Source organism: Protopterus annectens, chromosome 6.part1 (genome assembly GCF_019279795.1).
Source record: "Protopterus annectens isolate FY-2018-M chromosome 6.part1, PAN1.0, whole genome shotgun sequence".
Lineage (NCBI taxonomy): Eukaryota > Metazoa > Chordata > Ceratodontiformes > Protopteridae > Protopterus > Protopterus annectens.
This window is the reverse complement of record NC_056738.1, coordinates 368,037,167-368,060,554: the sequence shown is the minus strand read 5'-3', so window position 1 is coordinate 368,060,554 and position 23,388 is coordinate 368,037,167. Positions and strand designations below refer to the sequence as shown.

At 40.3% G+C, this 23,388-nt stretch overlaps 1 protein-coding gene across 1 annotated transcript in view; it reads right to left on the bottom strand.

Annotated features, from left to right (window-relative positions):
* Positions 1-4,043, bottom strand: part of FRMD8 (FERM domain containing 8) — a 1,254,366-nt gene extending 1,250,323 nt beyond the window's left edge. Inside the window, exon 1 of the mRNA XM_044075785.1 lies at positions 3,891-4,043. The gene's annotated coding sequence lies outside the window, so the exon portion shown is untranslated. The remainder of the gene's footprint in view (positions 1-3,890) is intronic.
* Between the last annotated feature and the right edge of the window lie 19,345 nt (positions 4,044-23,388).

The window sequence follows — 23,388 nt, the reverse complement described above, 5'->3', positions numbered from 1 at the left end:
TTTTTTTAGCTAGCAACAGTATGAACTACAAACCACCCACGATCATCCAAAAGCAAAGATTTAATACTTCCTGGTCAGACCTGAGTAGTGTGTGTAGTACAAGAAAACAGCATCAGATAGCTGAAGGAATTAAGAGAAAAGCTACTAGAAATATTCATGGGAACAGCTACAGCTCTTCTCACCTGACACCAGAAGGGACGAAGAGGGCATGATATGGTACTGGTCAATAAGATTACATCAGGAAAGCATGAAGGGGTTATTCAGAACAGAAAAATTGTAGGGAATAACTACTCCCTGGATATCTGAAAGCACTTGTTCATGAAAAGCTCTCTATACCAGGGCAATGGCCTACTAAAATGGGTGGTGGACAGGTGTCCACAGAGGCATTCAAGAGGACCTGGAACAGGTGAGAAAACAGTAAAGAGGAACAGAAGGATGAAGGGAATGTAGAATATCAAGGAACTTAAATGGACAAACTACATAGTCTAGTTATCTCCGGCTGTCATCGTAAAATGTAATCTAAAGCTACTGCAGAGTTAGGCTTCTCCACTATATTATGCAACTTAAACTCTTCTGGTTTATGTTATAAACTGTTCACTGAAAAGAGTTTTGCATGTAAATATTTAACTGCGTTCCCTTTTGTATCAGAGATACTGCAACATGTAACATGGACTGGCACATTTCTGTTTCACATAATCTGTTTGTGGACTGAGTATTCCTAAAGCCTCCCTTGAAAAAAGATCTGCAGGACCACCAAACTAATAAATTCAAATAAGGCCACTGTTTTTCCCCAAGATTACTAACAACAAAAATATACATAACAGAAAATTTGAAGTAGGAAAGGAAAACATTGCTCCCAATACCTTGGTCTCTTTAACCATAATATGCTTTAACTTATGAGAGTGTATGTATTTAAAGCAAGCCATAAAGAGAGATGCACTAATAAACCAGTGAACACCAATTGCTTATTCTGTCTTAGGGCTGCATATTCCACCCTCAACTTTATAGGGCTTGATAAAACAATAACACGAACATAAAATTACTATAACATCTAAAATTCAGTGTTACAAGCTTGCAAATTAGAATATTACTATTTGTAGTACTATGGCACCATGTAAGGTGTTTTCTTTTTATCATCATTTATACATACACAGTCTGCTGACACAACAGCACTATAATGCAGCAATCTAATGGTATACAATAGCCATTATTTTCATACTCTCTATCCTTAGCTAAAGACATACCAAAAGTAGCACTACACAAAACACCTAACAGCAGAGGATAAAGGACATCATGGTGGAGTTGCTGTAGCCCTACAATAGGACTAAAATTTTCATAACTTAACTAATGGGCCAATCAGAACACTTTATTGTGATGAAACTCTATTTGCTTGACCTTCCATGCATTATACACTTTTATGAACGACTACTGTACATTGTTTAAAGTCTAGGCCCTGATGTTACAAGCATTCAATCACCTGATTAATGCCCAAAAATAAAATATAATGTAAGCTTATATGGGAATTTGTGCTTTTGAGTATTCTGAAAGAAACAGAAGTCTGCCCAAATAAAGATGCAGACATCTCAGACTGCAAAGCCACAAAATCATAAAACGAGAAGAAACCAAATCTCACAATCAAGATTAAATATATTGTCTACTCCCTGACATTAATATACTGGTTAAACTATCCGCAGCAGGGCTGTGGTTCAGGGTAGGATTTACTCCCTTCTAGTGAAAGCTTTTGGTTCCCTAAAACCTTGCCAGTTAGAAGTAACTCCCGCAGTAACCTACACCTCTTCCACAGATTATTACTTAAACAATGAACAGCTTAATCTACATATTGTACAACTAGAAGATTTAAAGAAAACCTTTTCAGTAGCTAAAACATCTCAGAAGCATGAAGAAAGGGGAATTAGATGTGAATAACAAAACACTTTACAGCAAAGAAATAATGGGTTAGCCACATATTTTACCAATTAAAAACTGCATCAGCTATCTTGACAACTTGCAAGTGCACAAGCAGTTTTTATACTTCCTACTTCTACTTATTTTGTTTCATAACCACCACATAAATTGCAAAACTAATTTAAGCTTCACAAAGACTGTAAAGCTACAACACACATTTTACATAGCATCAGCGATTTGACACCTACCACGTGCACCTGCAGTATTACACTTCCTATTTCTACTTATTTTATTTTGTAACCACCACATAGGTAGGGTTGCTACCTTTTCAAATACCCAAAGTGGGCATTATAGAACGTGAGATTTTGCAGGACAAACCATACCCACAACCAGTCCTAAGGATTGCACTTCATGTTTTTAACCAAATAAAACTTTATAATCTTATAGCATTTGATTTGCTTATGCTGCTTCAAATAACATTTAGGCGATTCAGACAAAAAAATAATAGTTCAATGCAACAAGTAAAGAAAACTTATGAAAAAAATGTTTTTTTTGGTCTTAAAATCTCATGACACTCACTCTTTTTTCAATATTTTTCACTGGACACAACTGCCCAAACAAGGACTGTCCTGAGCAAAGGGGGACAGATGGGAATCCTGCACATGTTGCACATTTGAGCTACACGTAGATTGAAAAGCTTACGACACACCTTACTTTACACAGCAGTAGTTTTAAACCACACCACCTTCCCGAACTCCTGCCACAGACGTGTACTTGGCTGTAACAGCATTTCTAACAGCTGGAGGAGTCTCAAATAAATTACAGATTACTCCTCCATCAAGCATTTATGTATAGAGTACACTAGATGCAAACATAACACCATTACATTTCCCTTTCATAAAATGCTTCAGAAGTCATACAAAATGTACTCACCAGCACACTTCCTAAACGGTATTATCTTAATTTAGTACTATATGCACGGTTCAATCTAATTACTTCAAAATTATTTGTACTGAGTAATTGGGTAGTAGCTGCAAACAAGGTCAAGTTTGTCTATCTGCCTGTCAAATAAATAAAACCAAATCAGTGTGTATGCATCTGCTTTACCGATTATAAAGAAAATTAGACCCAGGGTCAAGGCTGTGGATTCAACGGTCTGAGTGTAAACATGGGAAACAACGATGGTCTGAAATGAAAACTACTCTCTGGTAGCCCTAACACCTCGGCAAGTAATGCACTCCATCATTTATTATTATAATTTCAGTCTACAGAATACTCGGTGCAGTGTACGCGCGTGTGCGGGGGTGGGGGAGACAGTCTGGTAACACAGATGCCACAAAAGCAACCAGTAACTCTGCAAAAGCTTTTTACAGCTACAGAAAAGAAACATACCTCTCAACTCTCCAGATTTTCGCAAAATGTATTTATTTTGGGCCTGTTCCTCATAAAATTTGTGGTTTTATTATAAACCATTCAGAATTGAAGTCATGAAATAATGACGGACATCTTTCAGAGTTCATAACCTAACACAAAATCTGCTTTTTCTAGCAGCCTTCTAAGTTTATGATAGCAATAATGAAAATCTATCCCTATTTTTGGACCTTTAAATACCATTTTTTGTCTCTGTCCTCCATATTTCTTGAGCTAAGATGTTGACAGGTATGAAAAGAAACACCAAAACTAGACAGTTTTAGATTAACAGTGCTTGTCAATGGCCTTGATTTTCCCTTCGGAAAAAAGTGATGTGATGACAATTATAATAGCAGTATTAAACATTGTCTAGCCATCCAATGCCCTTATTGTTGTTATTAATGATACCACTGCCGATAACACAGCGCCCAACACAAGTTTTCAAATCAAAGTTAGGACTGTCAGGAAGCAAGCACCTTGCATGCAGTCAGCAAGCTAAACATACAACAGGAAACGCTCCATCACTAATTACTAGTATACAAGGATCACATTGTATTAAGTTATTCTGTTCTCACCTTGTGTTTTATTTTAAATTGTCCGTATTTTTTCTTCCTCTTAACTTGTAAATAACACCCAAACCACCGGTAACTCCCACGACCCGGAAATACAATTAAATACGACAGGCGGCAGCAAGAAGGCGGGCAAAAGTCGTCACACAAGGGGATCAAAACAAGAACGCCCACTCAGATTCAAGAGTCAGGCCTAGTGCTATTAACTGCATCTGCTATACGAAGTCAGTTTATTATGTATCAAATCAAAGTAACTTGTATGTGTTTTTACAAAAGGGGAAACATTTGTAAGACTAGCTGACTGGAACGTTAATATTTACAACTGTCAACAAATGCAGAAAACTGTGGCAATGAACCACTACTTCCTGATCACCGTTCGTGAGGCTGATTGGATTATGTTTGGAAGCGTATTACCAGGCACCGCCCGCTATCAAACTCTGTTAAAAAAAAAAAAAAAAACAATATGCCCTTGCATGCACCTCAGCGACTGATTAACGATACAGGGCTGGTACGATTCAAGAATTACTTAGTATTTCTCATCTGACGTCATTTTCGTCTCAAATCTTTGGTGTTTTTATTTCTAATTCCCTCCTAAAAGTTGCGATTTTTGGGGAGAAAAAAATCGCTACTTTTCGAAGAGGCAAAAGTTTGACAAAAAAAAAACGCCCATTTCCCCATCAATTTCAGTGAATAAAGCTGCTTTGCTTCTTCACAATCATGCTAGCAACAGTTTTGAAGGAACACTAAAATACTAAATGCAGCAAATAAACGTATAAAATAGTGCTAAATATATTTGCAATAATATTTTGCCAACTGTTATGTTAGTTAAAACTATACATTCGAAAATCATGGGGCCCTAAACATCATACTGAGGAAATGGCAAAAATAATTTATAACTGTTTTCTACAATGCGTACTTCACAATTTCCTGAAACCAGGTTTTATTCATACCTACTACACAATTTATACTGAAGTTACAAAAACATATGTAATTTTACAACACACAGAGCATGATGTTTAATTACATAATTGGTGCTTTATTATAGTTCTTGCATTGCAGTTACAGTATCAATAGGGGATGTTTCTCATATGCTGTCATATTTTACCTTTGATGCTGAACATATCAAGTGTGTTGCACAGCTACATTCAATTAAGTAAATGTTTACGCAATGAATGCTCTCAGTATGTTAGAACATTTGATGAACCTCCCAATGATACTGCAAAAACATTATGGAACAACTATTATATTTATTTATTCGATTACCGGGGGAGTGGGCTAGTCACATGACCCTTTTCAGCCATGAGCTGGGCTCATTGGATCATAGGAGATTACTAGGTTATCGGCCCAGAGATCATTTTAAGCCTAGCCATTTCAACCCAGTGTAATACTGTGGAAGTACTAGTCAATACCCAAGATTGCATTTAGTGATAATTGTCTATGTCCAGGAGTGTTGTAGGCACTATCCTCCATAAGAATTTACAGTGCCCCATCCAGTCATCCAGGTTCCTCCTGAACCGTGTTATAGAGGTGCTCTGTTTAACATGAATTGGTAGCCTGTTCCAAAGATGTGGCAGTCGCTGGGAGATAAATCTGTCCCTCTAGCATGTCCTATTTAAATCACAGGCCACATTTAAGTCCCTGGAACAGATAGCCCTAGACCCATTTGATTTACAGATATGCAGTAAGTTCATTAGGTTTAGGTCTTGGGTTGCTCTATAGGTCAGGTATAAGTTTCCCCTAAGAAGTCTATATGATATGGAGTATAGTGACAGGGACTTTAGTTGGTTCGTGTAAGGCACATGCTGCAGGTCCTTGATCTTCTTTGTTAGAAACCTCTGACGTCTCTGTAATTGCTGCAGGTGCTTAGTACGGTGCATACTGAATGGGGCATTATACTCAATTATGGGCCAGATAGGTGCCAAGTGTGGGGGTTATAACTTCTTTTGCTCTTGAGGCGATGCCTTTACTAATCAAGTGAGCTACGTGTTGAAAGCTTTCCTTACAAATGTAGACATGTGGTGGTCGAAGTTAAGGTCACGGTCAACCTGTGATCCCAGGTCCCTTACCACTTCATGGGTACTTAGGGTATTGTTGATTTGATAGTGTGAAGGGACATTGTTTGTACTGAAGGGAATGATGATGCATTTCTTTGCATTCAATTTGAGACTGTGACTAATACACCAGTCGTTGGTCTGTGCGACACTCTCCTGGAGTATACTGACATAATTTGGGGATTCAATGATTGCACCTAGTTTGCAATCGTCTGTAAACTTGGTCAGCCACAGCCCTTTAGTTTTGATCTGTACTTCTGAGAAGTAAATGCCAAATGGTAGGGGGTCCGGCACTGGCCCCTGTGGCACCCTGCTGGTAACAGGTCTGTTGGATGATGTGGAGTCACCCACTTGATAGTGTATGTCCAGTTTGTGAGCCAGTGGGCAACCCATCTTACAACGAAGGGGCTTACATTTAGTTTGCTAATTTTATCGGTAATGCCTGAATGTGGAAATGTGTTGAAAGCCTTTGCCAAGTCGAGGTATGCTGTATGCACATATTTGCCTTCATCAATGGTCCCTGGTCACACTTTCAAAGAAATCCACCAGATTTAACAGGCAAGAAATAAATTCTCCTCACCACTACTGAAGACACCGAGGGTATACAAATGAACAAAGAAAAAACACCTTGAGTGTCGTCCACAGCTTCAGGCTTCAGACTGTTAAAACACAATTTATTAACCGCTTAAAAAGTGAAGCTGACAGGATGTAAACCTCACTAGAATATGGTGAAATGAAAAAAGTTAAGTATCCAAGCAGTTGTCATCCACAGCTTCAAACTTCAGGCTGTTAAAACACAATTTATTGAAAACTTAAAAAGTGAAGCTGACAAAATGCAAGCTTCACTGAGATGCTGAAATAATTAGCCTAGTAATTAACATCCACAACTTCAGGCTTCAAGTTGTTAAAGCACAGTTAATAGATGCTTTGTAAGCAAAGCTGACAAAAACATATACTTCACTGGAGTGTAAAAAGCTGATGAAATTGTCCAAACGATAAGCGCTTTCGGCAGATGCCTTCTTCAGATTGTATAAAAGTGTGGTTAGCTCTTCCTGTTTATAAAGGAAACACAATCAAGAGCTGGTAGCTAATTGTCTTTGGTGTTCTTAAAGGCACAGGACAAAAATAAATGTTCAAAGTGGAGATTTGTCTCCTATAATGTAGTTCAATGTTAAAAATGCTAGAATCATGTATTAATGTTTGGTAGGTTTCTTCTAGATTTTAGAACAGGTCTGAGATGTACTATTGTATTAAGACCTGGGGGTCGATTGGCTCTAAAATTGTTGATCCAAAATATCTCTCTCAATTCTGTCCTGTTATGGACATCTCCTTCCCTGATGTTTTGGGTGACCACTTCCACTGCTTTGAACAAGAAATTATGTGTAGGATGGACCAATACATGTGCTGCTAAGGCATTATGTGGAACATTCTGATTAATGTCTCTGACATGTTGTAGAATACGATCCTTTAATCGTTGGTCAGTTTTACCAAGATAGAAAGCTTGGCACTTGCGACAGGTAGCCAAATAGATAATATGGCTAGTAGTACAATCAGCATAAACATCGAAATGAAAGTTACGTCCAGATACTGGGTGGAGAAAAGTATTACTAGTATCTAAATAAGGACAAGCTTTGCATCTGCAGCATTTAAAAGTACCTTTGCGATCTGATAGTGGACCACCACGTTTAAAGCCATCTTTATGGCATAATAATCTGTTGATATTCTTTTTATTCTTATAGAGAAACCTGGGTCTCTCTCCAATGATGTTCTTTATTTTATCATCTGCTGTCAGAATCGGCCAAAATTTCCTGATCACTTCACAGACCTGTCGATTGTCTGAACTGTAAGTGAGCATACATCTAAGTTGTTGAGGTGTTGTGTCATTAGACTGTCTTCATGAAGATTATTCAGACCTCTCTGAGTAATAAGGTTGACCTCTTTGCTTTCTATAGGTTTGCACCTGTGAAACTGGTGGAAAATTGTTTTCCTGGTAAGCCCTATCCTTCAAATATCTACGTAGATTGGATTGCTCTTCCAAGAATTCCTCCTCATCAGTACATAGTCTTGAGACTCTTAAGATTTGGTTGTCAAAGATGTTATCAAATGCATGCTCTGCCTGTGTAAGAAATGATTTTGCCAGGTCTCTTTCCTATGCACCCCAGAAGAGAGACCTTGAGTTGGATGTAAATGTATCTTGACATCCAAGAAATCTATGACTGAGGATGAGTGTTTCATTTTGAACTCAAGGAAGTCAGTGCTGTTGATAATGAAGCTGACAAAAAGATCCAGTTGGTCAATACCTCCTTTCCATAAACAAAAAGCATCATCCACAAATCGCCCATAATAGACATGTTCATTCTTCCAGATATTTCCATCACTGAAGATTGTTTTAAATTCCCACTCAGCCAAGACCAAGTTTGAATAACTGTTGGCACATGGAGTTCCCATGGCCACACCCCAGGTTTGCAAATAAAAGGTATCTCATAGGTTCATAGGTTCATACTAGGCTATCTGCCCAAGGGCATTTATAAGCCTAGCCCATAGTTATGTGGCTTTCGCCACCCCTTTAGTTTGAATAAAAACTATACCTATCATTTTTCTGTGCCTCTGTCAAGCAGTGACACTGAAGTAATTCCTGGGGTATATCTGCGATCTCCCATCCATTGGTCAAGATTCCTCTTGAACAAGGCCAGCGAGGTGCTCTGCCTCACATGTACCGGGATTTTGTTCCACAGCATAGGGAGTCTCTGGGTGATGAATCTGTCCCTCCAGCACGTTCTATTTATAACTGTGTCAAGGTTTAAGTCTCCGCCCTTGTGGTTCTGAGGGATCTAGATTTTTTGAGGTGAAGCATATTCATCAAATCTGGGTTTGACATGGCCTTGTATGTCAGGCACAGGTCACCTCTGAGAAAGTGGTATGAGACTGAATAGAGCTGGAGTTCTTTCAGTCGGGCAGCATAAGACATATTTTTGAGACCCTTTATCCTTTTGGTGAGGAACTTTTGGGGCCTTTCAAGCTGCATCAGGTGTCTGGTCAGATACATTCCGAACGGGGCATTGTACTCAATCATAGGTCTAATGAGTGATGAGTACAGGGGGGCGATGACCTCCCTTGATCTAGATGTGAATCCCTTCATGATCAGGTGGGCGATATAGAAGGTTTTCCTAACTACTTTAGCAACATGAGTGTCAAACGAAAGGCTACTGTCAACTATATGTTATTCTCAAGGACTAATTCCAGCAGAGAACAAAGAGGTTCCGTTGTTAAATTATGTCTAATCAGAAAATCATGTAACGCCCTCAGGCCATACTCATGGGGGGGATCACAGTAAAGAGACTGGTTATATCCATAGTTACAAGTAGAAGGTTATCAAAACCATCCAGAGACTTAACAGTGGAGAACAAGTCTTTCATGAAGCTGCCTGTATCCTTCAAGACAGTGGTAGCATAAGGCAAAGCTTTCTTGAGTTCATTTTCAACATACATGGATATGGATTCAGTGATCCATCCTCTCCCAGAGACAATGGGACGTAAGGGAGGGTCCAAAAGATCTTTATGTATCTTAGGTAATCCACCAATGCTGGGAAACATAGGATGAGGTGTTTCAAAAAATTCATATAAATCTTGATTGATCCTTCTTTCCATCAATAGATCATAGGTGCTCCCTCTGATACGTTCAATTCTCTGATTTACTTATTTCTTACTCAATTTGCGATAAGTCATGTTGTCATCCAACATCAGAGAAACTTTATTACGATACCAGTCTGCATCCATCACTACTATGCAGCCACCTTTATCTGCTGTTTGATCACCAAGCTATCTGTCCTTCTCAACTGTTGGAGAGCCTCTTTTTCTTTCCTGTTCAAGTTATAGAAACAATTCTTAACTTTATCTGTTGTACCTCTCACCTTGTTTATCTCATCCTCACACAATTTCATAAAAAGTTCTACTTGAGGAGGATTAACTGGAGCAAATAAACTCAATTTCTTATAGGTCTGCTGTTCTTTTGTAGAACCTTCTCCAAAAATACATTTCAGGGACACGTTCCTGCAGAACAACCTAACATTCGTCATGAATTCATTCACATCAGAAGGAACAGCTGGAATAAAACTCAGTCCCTTATTTAACAGGCTGATAACATCAGGATCCAGTGTGATCTTGGATAAGTTAACTACTAAGTCATTACCCCCAATATTTAGTCCACAAACTTCTTCCGTTTGCGTTCTTGACTCTGCGTCCTCTGTGGCCTGTACGAATTCTCCCTCACAAAAAACGGCAAATGCCAGTTTACTGGTAGGTGTGTCGTCACTTCTTTAGGTCTAGTAGCACAATTAATGGTGGTGTTGGAATTACTACCATCATTGGTATCGTTAGCACCAGTACCTCCCAGATCCCTGGTGACAATATCAGTGCTAACAGTAGGAACCTATTCTCCTGTAGATGAAGTCGAGGAGGGAAGAGAAGTTGATGAGGTAGTAGTTGTTTGAGAAGGATGCAAAGTGTTAGCAGTCTCTTTTACAGCCAAACCTTGTATGGCTTTCTTTTGTTTAGTAGTAGAAAAATGGGGACGTCCTTGATTGGTGTTATCCTCTCTAGGCCATTCAAAGATATGACCGTTAGTGAAATCCCTATGATCTCGATTCAGTTTACCCATTTTTTGAAGTTTAAGCTTATTGTCATAAGTGTTTAAGTTCACTTGAAACTGTTCAATCTGGCATAAATGCTGGTCCTGCAAATCACAATGTTCCAGTTCTTCTTGTTTCTTAGAAATAAAAGAGGAAATTTGCTCTTCTTCAGGTTTAAAAAAATCAATGAGCAGCCTCATGTATTTTTGGCTAGTTTCCAAATTAATCCTTTGCCATTGGGCTAACAGCTCTGGATAGGCGTTTCCATAAGAGGAAAGGCATTTAACTCTCATCCCTCTTGGCATTATCTGATGAAATAGGCAAGCTTCCAAATGGAAGCGTTACCATTGAAGCCTTTTAAGGTGATAAGCAGCATTTTCTACTTCACGAAGCGTGTCAGAAAAACTAGCATCTAGGTCTTTTTTCTTTGTTCATTTGTCTACCCTCGGTGTCTTTAGTAGTGGTGAGGAGAATTTATTTCTTGTTTTGTTGTTTGTTTCTCCCACTCTACACATGGCAGAAGGGCAAACAGGAGCAGCAGTGAAAGTGAAATCATGCAGTTTTCCTGGTTTTTCTAGAGACATTGCGAATCCACTTTTAACTATTAATTTTAGTAGCGACTGTTTAGCACCTAATACTACAAACCTTGCAGTAGATGCTAGTTTTTCTGACACGCTTCGTGAAGTAGAAAATGCTGCTTATTGCCTTAAAAGGCTTCAATGGCAACGCTTCCATTTGGAAGCTTGCCTATTTCATCAGATAGTGCCAAGAGGAATGAAAGTTAAATGCCTTCCCTCTTATGGAAATGCCTATCCGGAGCTGTTAGCCCAATGGCAAAGGATTAATTTGGAAACTAGCCAAAAATACATGAGGCTGCTCATCGATTTTTTTAAACCTGAAGAACAAATTTCCTCTTTTATTTCTAAGAAACAAGAAGAACTGGAACGCTGTGATTTGCAGGACCAGCATTTATGCCAGATTGAACAGTTACAAGTGAACTTAAACACTTATGACAATAAGCTTAAACTTCAAAAAATGGGTAAACTGAATCGAGATCATAGGGATTCCACTAACGGTCATATCTTTGAATGGCCTAGAGAGGATAACACCAATCGAGGACGTCCCCATTTTTCTGCTACTAAACAGAAGAAAGCCATACAAGGTTTGGCTGTAAAAGAGACTGCTAACACTTTGCATCCTTCTCAAACAACTACTACCTCATCAACTTCTCTTCCCTCCTCGACTTCATCTACAGGAGAGGAGGTTCCTACTGTTAGCACTGATATTGTCACCAGGGATCTGGGAGGTACTGGTGCTAACGATACCAATGATGGTAGTAATTCCAACACCACCATTAATTGTGCTACTAGACCTAAAGAAGCGACGACGCACCTACCAGTAAACTGGCCGTTGCTGGTTTTTGTGAAGGAGAATTCATACAGGCCACAGAGGACGCAGAGTCAAGAACGCAAATGGAAGAAGTTTGTGGACTAAATACTGGGGGTAATGACTTAGTAGTTAACTTATCCAAGATCACATTGGATCCTGATGTTATCAGCCTGTTAAATAAGGGACTGAGTTTTATTCCAGCTGTTTCTTCTGATGTGAATGAATTCATGATGGATGTTAGGTTGTTCTGCAGGAACGTGTCCCTGAAATGTATTTTTGGAGAAGGTTCTACGAAAGAACAGCAGACCTATAAGAAATTGAGTTTATTTGCTCCAGTTAATCCTCCTCAAGTAGAACTTTTTATGAAATTGTGTGAGGATGAGATAAACAAGGTGAGAGTTACAACAGATAAAGTTAAGAATTGTTTCTATAACTTGAACAGGAAAGAAAAAGAGGCTCTCCAACAGTTGAGAAGGACAGATTGCTTGGTGATCAAACCAGCAGATAAAGGTGGCTGCATAGTAGTGATGGATGCAGACTGGTATCATAATAAAGTTTCTCTGATGTTGGATGACAACATGACTTATCGCAAATTGAGTAAGAAAGAAGTAAATCAGAGAATTGAACGTATCAGAGGGAGCACCTATGATCTATTGATGGGAAGAAGAACCAATCAAGATTTATATGAATTTTTTGAAACACCTCATCCTATGTTTCCCAGCATTGGTAGATTACCTAAGATACATAAAGATCTTTTGGACCCTCCCTTACATCCCATTGTCTCTGGGAGAGGATGGATCACTGAATCCATATCCATGTATGTTGAAAATGAACTCAAGAAAGCTTTGCCTTATGCTACCACTGTCTTGAAGGATACAGGCAGCTTCTTGAAAGACTTGTTCTCCACTGTTAAGTCTCTGGATGGTTTTGATAACCTTCTATTTGTTACTATGGATATAACCACTCTCTTTACTGTGATCCCCCATGAGTATGGCCTGAGGGCCTTACATGATTTTCTGATTAGACATAATTTAACAACGGAACCTCTTTGTTCTCTGCTGGAATTAGTCCTTGAGAATAACATATTTATGTATGGAGATACCTTTTATATGCAAACCTGGGGTGTGGCCATGGGAACTCCATGTGCCAACAGTTATTCAAACTTGGTCTTGGCTGAGTGGGAATTTAAAACAATCTTCAGTGATGGAAATATCTGGAAGAATGAACTTGTCTATTATGGGTGATTTGTGGATGATGTTTTTTGTTTATGGAAAGAAGGTATTGACCAATTGGATCTTTTTGTCAGCTTCATTAACAACAGCACTGACTTCCTTGAGTTCAAAATGAAACACTCATCCACAGTCATAGATTTCTTGGATGTCAAGATACGTTTACATCCAACTCAAGGTCTCTCTACTGGGGTGCATAGGAAAGAGACCTGGCAAAATAATTTCTTACACAGGCAGAGCATGCATCCAAGACATATTTTTGATAACATCTTTGACAACCAAATCTTAAGAGTCTTAAGACTATGTACTGATGAGGAGGAATTCTTGGAAGAGCAATCCAATCTACATAGATATTTGAATAATAGAGCTTACCAGGAAAATAATTTTCCACCAGTTTCACAGGTGCAAACCTATAGAAAGCAAAGAGGTCAACCTTATTACTCAGAGAGGTCTGAATAATCTTCACGAAGACAGTCTAATGACACAACACCTCAACAACCTAGATGTATGCTCACTTACAGTTCAGACAATCGACAGGACTGTGAAGTGTTCAGGAAATTTTGGCAGATTCTGACAGCGGATGATAAAGTAAAGAACATCATTGGAGAGAGACTCAGGTTTCTCTATAAGAATAAAAAGAATATCAAGAGATTATTATGCCATAAAGATGGCTTTAAATGTGGTGGTCCACTATCAGATCGCAAAGATACTTTTAAATGCTGCAGATGCAAAGCTTGTCCTTATTTAGATACTAGTAATACTTTTCTCCACCCAGTATCTGGACGTAACTTTCATTTCGATGTTTATGCTGATTGTACTACTAGCCATATTATCTATTTGGCTACCTGTCGCAAGTGCCAAGCTTTCTATCTTGGTAAAACTGACCAACGATTAAAGGATCGTATTCTACGACATGTCAGAGACATTAATCAGAAAGTTCCTCATAATGCCTTAGCAGCACACGTATTGGTCTATCCTATGCATAATTTCTTGTTCAAAGCAGTGGAAGTGGTCACCCAAAACATCAGGGAAGGAGATGTCCATAACAGGACAGAATTGAGAGGGATCTTTTGGATCAACAATTTTAGAGCCAATCGACCCCCAGGTCTTAATACAATAGTACCTCTCAGACCTGTTCTAAAATCTAGAAGAAACCTACCAAACATTAATACATGGTTCTAGCATTTTAAACATTGAACTACATTATAGGAGACAAATCTCCACTTTGAACATTTATTTTTGTCCTGTGCCTTTAAGAACACCAAAGACAATTAGCTACCAGCTCTTGATTGTGTTTCCTTTATAAACAGGAAGAGCTAACCACACTTTTATACGATCTGAAGAAGGCATCTGCCGAAAGCGCTTATCGTTTGGACAATTTCATCAGCTTTTTACACTCCAGTGAAGTATATGTTTTGTCAGCTTTGCTTACAAAGCATCTATTAACTGTGCTTTAACAACTTGAAGCCTGAAGTTGTGGATGTTAATTACTAGGCTAATTATTTCAGCATCTCAGTGACGCTTGCATTTTGTCAGCTTCACTTTTTAAGTTTTCAATAAATTGAGTTTTAACAGCCTGAAGTTTGAAGCTATGGATGACACCTGCTTGGATACTTAACTTTTTTTCAGTTCACCATATTCTAGTGAAGTTTACATCCTGTCAGCTTCACTTTTTAAGTGATTAATAAATTGTGTTTTAACAGTCTGAAGCCTGAAGCTGTGGACGACACAGAAGATTTAACAGGCAGGATTTGCCCTTCATGAAGCCAAATTGGGTAGGATCCAGGGTTTGGAGATCACTTATGTCTTTATTTATGAGGTCCATAATAATATGTTCCATAGACATACAGATGAGACTGGTCAGGCTTATGGGCTCTGCAATTCCCTGATTCTGTTGCTAGGCCTCCTTTATGGAGGAGAATAACTATAGCTGTTCTCTATTCCATAAGGGCAAAGCCTGTGGTTGGGCTATGATTGAAAAGGGTAGTGATGATGCTAGTCGACCATGGCTTCCCAGGCAGACAGGAACTGTATCCCCTTGGAATGACACCAAAAACTAAGCCAATTATTGAAATCAATCATTTTTTGTTTATACTGTGGCATTATTCTAGGTGATGGTAGTATGCTCCTCAAGGCAATGGACATACCTGCCTGGGATACATACTCAGAAAGGTCAACCATGTATCTCTTCATATAGTCTAGTTTCTTTGCTTACCAGTGGGAGTGGGAAGCACTGAGCAACCTGTTAGTCCAATTTGGTGAGGTTTCAGCCAGTAACTTGTAGTCCATTGGTCGTTTTGGGCCAGTTCCTAGCTTTTTTCAGCCCCCTGATATAAAACACGCTAAACGCGCGTTAGCGCGATTTAGCGCGGAGTTGCCACTGTAGCACACAAGAGCAGCAGCGGTTAATCAGGGTTAAACTATTCGGGCTACCTAAAGTCCACTCTTCAAATTTTCCCTTAAAACAGCCTTCCTTGAACTGTACTACTGATCTAACCTGCGTATCCTATAACTAAAAAGTTAATCTCTACTTCATTCCCAAGTAGACTATTCTCTATCTGTAAAGCCTAGCACTTGTTCCTACAGTACTTTTCACCCTGATATAGCACTTTTATTATAGATAGTACCCCACACCCACATCCCCCGGAGTCTTTTTTTAAGTTTTTTTTGTCTATTCCTTCTAGCATGTCGAGGGATCAGTTGCTAGTGTCCTCTCCTGCTCAGCTGGTGAACCTGGGAATACTGAGGCAATGTTACAATTGCCTCATGTACACAGACAACCCTCTCCTCCTCCCACAAAACACAAATACATGTGAGAGATGCAACTATACAGCCAAACTGGAGGCTGAGCTCTCTCAACATAGGACTGGCAAGACCAGACAGGAGGAGAAGGTAACCACACACACCACATACCCAGTCTCACATAGTACTATCACAACTTCAAATCATACACATAAACACACAAAGACATACTCGGAGGCTCTGATCAAAAATCTACCAAAACAGCAGAGGCCACCAAAGCAGACACCCAAACAACTACCACCTCAGGACACAACACATGCAACACATAGACCACACAGTCAGTGTGCCAAACAGTCACAGCCCTTAAGGCCAAACACAATGCCAGACACACTCATCATTGGTGACTCCATAGTCAGACACACTGACGTCCCGCTCACCAGACTGAGTAAGGAGAAGGTCACAGTAAGCCGCCTGTCGGGCACTAGAATCCGCCACATAACGCAAGCACTCAGATCTCTCAACAGCAAGTACAAGTATGACTCAGTCATTGTCCACGCTGGTGTAAATGACCTGAGACGTACCTCCTTGGACTACATGAAAAGAGACATTGAGGAGCTCTCTGATTATGTAGCCCAGGCAGGTATGACCCTGACCTTGAGCAGTATCCTACCTTCACCAAGAATGATGAAACAATACAGAGATAAGATGATCAGCTTTAATAATTGGCTTAAACTCTGGTGTCATTCAAAGGGGATCCAATATCTGTCTGCCTGGGATGACATGCTGGACAAGCCACGTTGCTTCGCAAGGGACGGCTTGCACCTGTCACCACTGGGCTTCCGGATATTGGCAAAGGCTCTTGCCACCCCCATAGTGCCTTTTTTAGGCAAGGCTCAAATTCTAAACCTACCACCCTAGAACACAAAAAAGGAAAAAAAACTAAGGGTAATGCTGCTCAATGCCAGAAGTCTCAACCTCAAGATGCACACACTCGAGGCCCTTCTCAGTATGGAGAACATCGATGTCTGTGCTGTGACTGAAACCTGGTTCAAGGCTCCTGAGAGCACCCCAGCACTATCAGGTTTTACCTCATATCATGCGTTCCGGCCCCAAAATCCGGACAACACCAAGAAAGGAGGGGGGGTGTCAATATTCATCAAGGACACCCACACCTCAAGGTTGGTGGCAACGCACGATGCATCGGAGACCATCCAGGTGCAATTAACCATAGGCAAGACTGCTCTGCAATTTGTAGCATGTTACAGGCCACCCTCTCAAACTCAGGAACCTCACATAGCTTTCCTGAAAACACTGGAGGGGATAAATGTATCTCCAAACACCATCATACTAGGTGACTTCAACTACCCTAATATAGACTGGGATCACTACTCAAGCCCAAACACTCTAGCCCAAAGGTTCCTGGAGTTCATAAACTCAAATGCCATGGAACAACTAGTCACCATCCCCACAAGAGGTGAAAACATACTTGATCTCATCATCACGAACATGGGATCACAATGTTCAACACCAGAAGTATACCCCTCACTGGTGAGATCAGATCATAAACTAATTTCACTGGAGGTCCTCATCCCGCCCCCACCTGAGATAAAAAAGACCACAGTGAAGAACTTCTCAAAAGCCGACTTCACACTTCTAAAGACTAGTGTGGTCACCTTTAAGGCCACCGAGCCAGCAGCAAACATTACTCAAGCCGCTAAATCACTTACAAATGCCTTCTACCAGCACCTACAGGACTGCATGGATCAGGCAATCCCAAACAAAACAAAGACTCTTTGTACCAAAGGCAAGCGTCCAGCCTGGTGGACCCCAGCCATAAACAAGCTCTACAACAAAAGGAGGAAGCTACTACAAGATAGAGCAAAATCCTTAAAAGGTAAGACACCTCTGATCATTATAAGTAAAAAACTAAGAGCTCTCATAAAATCATCCAAGGCAAATTTTGAGAGAAAAATCGCTAAGGACTCAAAAGACAATCATAAGGCCTTCTTTAGCTATGTTAGAAACCTGGGAGGAAACTCCCAGATATGCTCAGAATTAGTTCAAAATGATGTGAAAATTACTGAACCTACAGACATTGCCAACATACTGGCTGACAGGTTCAGTGCAAACTTCTCCCCCCCCCCAAAAGGAGAGATATCTATACCAGAGGATTGTAGCCCCCCAAACATCTCTAACGCCCATGTGAGAACTGCTCTCTCCAAGGCGAAAAACACAGCATCCATGGGACCGGATGGTGTCCCCGGCTGTGTGCTCCACGAACTCAACGAGGAATTAAACCCGCAGTTAGGACAGCTGTTTAATCTTAGCCTCACCTCAGGATACGTACCCAAGGAGTGGCGCATGGCAACTGTGGTCCCACCTCACAAAGGCGGTGCCTCCACCGACCCTGGAAATTACCATCCCATCAGCTTGACAAGCCTGATCTGCAAGGCCATGGAGAGGATCATAATGGAACTCATAAATAAAGACATAGGGAACTTGCAGACTTTGGATCCAACCCAGTTTGGCTTTGTCAAAGGCAGATCATGCCTTTTAAACTTGGTTGACTTTTTCGAAACAGTCACCAAGGCCATTGATGAGGGAAAGGCAGTCCATACAGCCTACCTCGACCTGGCAAAGGCTTTCGACACAATACCCCACTCAGGTATCATTGAAAAACTCATCAGCTTAAATGTAAACCCATACATCACAAGATGGGTTGCAAACTGGCTAAGTGACAGAACCCACAGGGTCAGAGTTGCTGGCGCCATGTCAGACTCAAAGCCTGTCACAAGTGGTGTCCCACAGGGCTCAGTCCTGGGCCCACTCTTGTTCGGCATCTACTTTTCTGAAGTACAAGCAAATACAGGAGGGTTATGGCTGACAAAGTTTGCAGATGACTGCAAACTGGGCCATAGTCAAAAACACATCTGACACAGATATCCTTCAGAAGGGTCTCACAGAAATGGATAACTGGTGCCAGAGCCATGGCCTAAAGTTAAACACCAAGAAATGCATAGTCATACCCTTCGGGAAAAACAAGGTTACCCCTAGCTACCATATAGGTGGCAATCCACTGAGCACAGAAGAAGTGATCAGGGATCTGGGGACCCAGGTTGACAGTAACCTATCGTTTGACACTCACATTGCTAAAGTAGTTAGGAAGACCTTCTACATTGCTCACCTGATCATGAAGGGATTCACATCTAGATCAAGGGAGGTCATTGTCCCCCTGTACTCATCACTCATCAGACCAATGATTGAGTACAATGCCCCATTCGGAATGTATCTGACCCGACACCTGCAGCAGCTGGAAAGGCCCCAAAAGTTCCTCACCAAAAGGATAAAGGGTCTCAAAAATATGTCTTATGCTGCCCGACTGAAAGAACTGCAGCTCTATTCAGTCGCTTACCGATTGCTCAGAGGTGACCTGTGCCTGACATACAAGGCCATGTCAAACCCAGAATTGATGAACATGCTTCACCTCAAAAAATCTAGATCCCTCAGAACTACAAGGGCGGGAGACTTAAACCTTGACACGGTTATTAATAGGACATGCTGGAGGGACAGATTCATCACCCAGAGACTCCCTATGCTGTGGAACAAAATCCCAGTACATGTGAGACAGAGCACCTCACTGGCCTTGTTCAAGAGAAATCTTGACCAATGGATGGGAGATCGCAGATATACCCCAGGGATTACCTCAGTGTCACTGCTTGACAGAGGCACAGTAAAATAATGGGCATAGTTTTCTTCAAAATAAATGGGTGGCGAAAGCCACAAAACTCTAGGCTAGGCTTGTAAATGCCCTTGGGCAGATAGCCTAGTATGAACCTATGAACCTATGAACCTATGAACATCTCAGGTCATTCACACTAAAGAGTCATAAAGGTATTTATTGCTGAGAGACCTGAGTGTATGCATGATTTGGGGAATCCTTACACTGGACAGGTAGCTGACCATGACTTTCTCCTTGTCCAGCCTGGTGAGGGGAGCATCCATGTGTCTTACTATGGAGTCTCCAATGAAAAGAAAACTTGGTTTTTGAGTGTTATGCCTTACAGGCTTGGTGGGTGAGACACTGGTGTTGGTAAATGTCATGGGTGCTGTGGAGACTGTGTTAGCTGTAGCAGACTTGTGTTTTGGAGGACTCTGGATTTTTGGTAGTTTTTCGACAGAATCTACACGTATGTGGATTTATGTGTTTGATATGTACTACAGTATGTATTTGAGTAGTGGTATGTGTATGAGCAGTGGTACTATGTGAATATGTAGTGGTGGGTGAGTTGAAAACCAAAAATCAACCTAGTCAGTTTCCTTTAGTGAAAATCAAACCCTATATCTTTTGTCTGTAAGGTAAACACCTTAACCATTACACCCGCCCTTGAGCAAATAACATTCAGGAAGACTTTATCATCCAGAAGAACAAGTGAATGTACAGACTATAAAATAGGCAAGGATAATAATAAGTAATTAAAAAAGCCTTATCCTAAAAGCTAAAAAATCCTATACTAAAAGCCCTGTCCCTCTACTCAGTTTCATACAGACTCCTCAGAGGTGACCTCTGTCTGGCATACAAAGCAATCTCAGACCCCGCCTTGATGGGACTGCTGCATATCCACAAATCAAGCTCCACTCGAGCAACACAAACCTCAACCTAATTTGTGATATCAATAGGACTTGTTCGTGGAACAGATTTGTGTCCCAGAGACTCACCCATCTGTGGAATAGACTCCCTCTCCACATCAAGCAGAGTACCTCATTATCCCTTTTTAAGCAACCTGGATAACTGGATGGGAAACAGAAAATACACTCCTGGGATTCCACCAGTGCCCCTGTTGGACAGGGGCTCTGGCTGCAGACTTGTCTAAACATGGGCTAAACTCTTGGCTAGGCTTATAAGGGCCTCACGGCCAATAGCCTAGTAACTTCCTATGATTAGAACAGTGACAAAGTAAACTTACAGATATTCACAAATACATATGTACATTAAACACAGGTTTAAAGCATAAAAGCTTGAATGGGGGCAGAGCACAACCAGTAATTTTGGAATGACTATCTATTTTCTCTAAAACAAATGTATTTTGATTCATTACTGAGGTACTCACACAGTATCTTTTAAATTCATTTATGGTGGAGAGTGTTCTGATTTCATTGAGAAGATGGTTCCAGGTAGCAGGTTCCAAGCAAGAGAAGGCTTTTTCACCTACAGTATTTTGGAAATGGGGCAGGTGAAAATGATCCCATTGTCTTGGCGACCTGTTAGAGGGTAAGAATATTCCCTTGTTGATAGTTTGGTTCTAAGAGGAGGGCAATAACCTAGTTTTAGTATTCTGACGATGAGACAGCTCAGAAAGAAGTCTGCCCCCTCAACTATGAGGAGTCAATTTATAAGAATTGACAAGTAATGCAAATCTGAAGATCTTATTCTCAATAATTTGAATCTTATGAGTATTGCATGAAGAATGGAATGTTAGTAGAGGCAGGCAGTACTCAAGTTTTGGGAGAAGGGCATTCTTAGGAATAGCTAATCTTGCTTTAGGGGTTAAGAAGTTGGAAGTCTTGTAACAGATTTATTTGACAAAGAACATTTTGGTGTAAATGTCAGTGATGGGTCAAGTGTGATACCTAGATATCTATAATCTGTAACATTGGGGATAGCAATGTTTAGGGTGTCTTTGAGCAGGACGGGTTGAAGGCTTGCCTTCTCGTATGGAATGGAAAATAGCATTGCATTTGTTTTCTGTCGGCTAATAATACGGTTGTTATTATCTGACCATTGGTGTAATTTCATGGAATTTGTTTGTAGTTGTAATTCTGGTCAGTAATAGATATGCTCCAGGAATAGACTGCCATCAGCATTTAATACCAACTAAGAAATAGGCTCTATTGCTTATATTGCAAGGGTGATGTTATAGCTGGGTGATGATGCCAGTCTCAGGCTGTCATACAGCCTGAACACATACACATACCTGTCCGATTCTAAATCCTTTTGGCAAAAAACATATGATGCCACCATCCTAGAGTAGTAAGAACTGATCTGCATTGTATTGTTATGTAGTGTGGCATATAAACTGAAGTTATATAATTTATGGTATGGTGCAGAAATGATAAAAACACCGTTTGTTAATGTCACTTTTGTAACATGGAACTTATGGTTTAGTTTTGGTAATGATGCATTACAGCTATAAATTTAATATTCAATACTCTATTTATACATAATTAGAAGGGAGCGTACCTGCAATCCTTATATGGACATTTTAGAAATGACACTAAAGGGCAGGCTTGTGCAGAAGAGCTGTGGTTTCACTATTCATTTAACTTTCAAGTATGTCTATGAACAGACACTAAAACATATAACAGGTAGTAATGAGAGACATCCGGCATTACTGTCAACCGATTTTTTTATCCATAATATAAGACAGATGTGTATATACCAATCTCTTTGACTCATTTTCTTTATGTCCTTTAAAAATCTATGATTTTCTATCAGGTCGTACAATTTATAGCATTAAATAATGGCGGGCATTAGAGTTTCAGACTTGCTATTCTTCAGATGATGCAAGTTAATACAAAACATGTTATTCTATTAACTGTGCGTGAGTAAAGACAATATTTAAAAATGGCCTTAATCCTGGACCTTTATCTCTGTGGTATATATGTAGGTCGGATTAAAAAAAATGTCACCATCCATTGGAGATAGTTACCCAGCACCAAGATATTCAATGGAAGGAAGTCCCACTACATCTAGACAAGGTAATGGGAGTCTATAACATTCTATGTTAATGAATCTCATTATCTATTCTGAGCATAGCATGCACTTACCTGTGGACTCGGTGAGCCTGCCAAGTTCAGTTGAATTTCCCTATTGCAGCAGTTCCACCTGTATGGCAGACTCTTGCCTGCAGTACCCAGAGTGACATACAAGTGGAGTTGCATGGCCATGAGGGCATCCAGCACAACACCTCCACCTGTAGGGTGGACTTGTAAATGCAGTATGAAGGCTAGCATGGCCGCTACACCTGTACTCTTCCCATTCAAGAAGAAGGATGAACATGCAGGGACACAAGCCCACCAGGGGAAATAATTCCATTTTTAACTACTAATAATTGTAATCCTTCACCCAAGGAGTCCAGAGGGAATAGCTCATACATTACACAGCTGTGCAATGGTTTCTGTCTCTTCCCTCACCCTCCAGCCATTACTCCTGGAGCCTGCAGTACATCTCCACCTGTATGTGGAACTATATCCTGTTGGAACACGTGCTTCCCACCAGGTACTGACTGCAATACCTAGTACTACATAAAGGTGGTGCTTCCACCTCACCAAGATGTCCATTCAATTCAGTGGAGTTCTCTAATAATCCAGCCTTGTAAATGGAAAAGTCTGCCAAAGTACAATGCAGAATTATTTTGGAAAAGCAAGCCCAGTTTCCCTTTTATAATTGAGTGTAGTACCCTAACAGT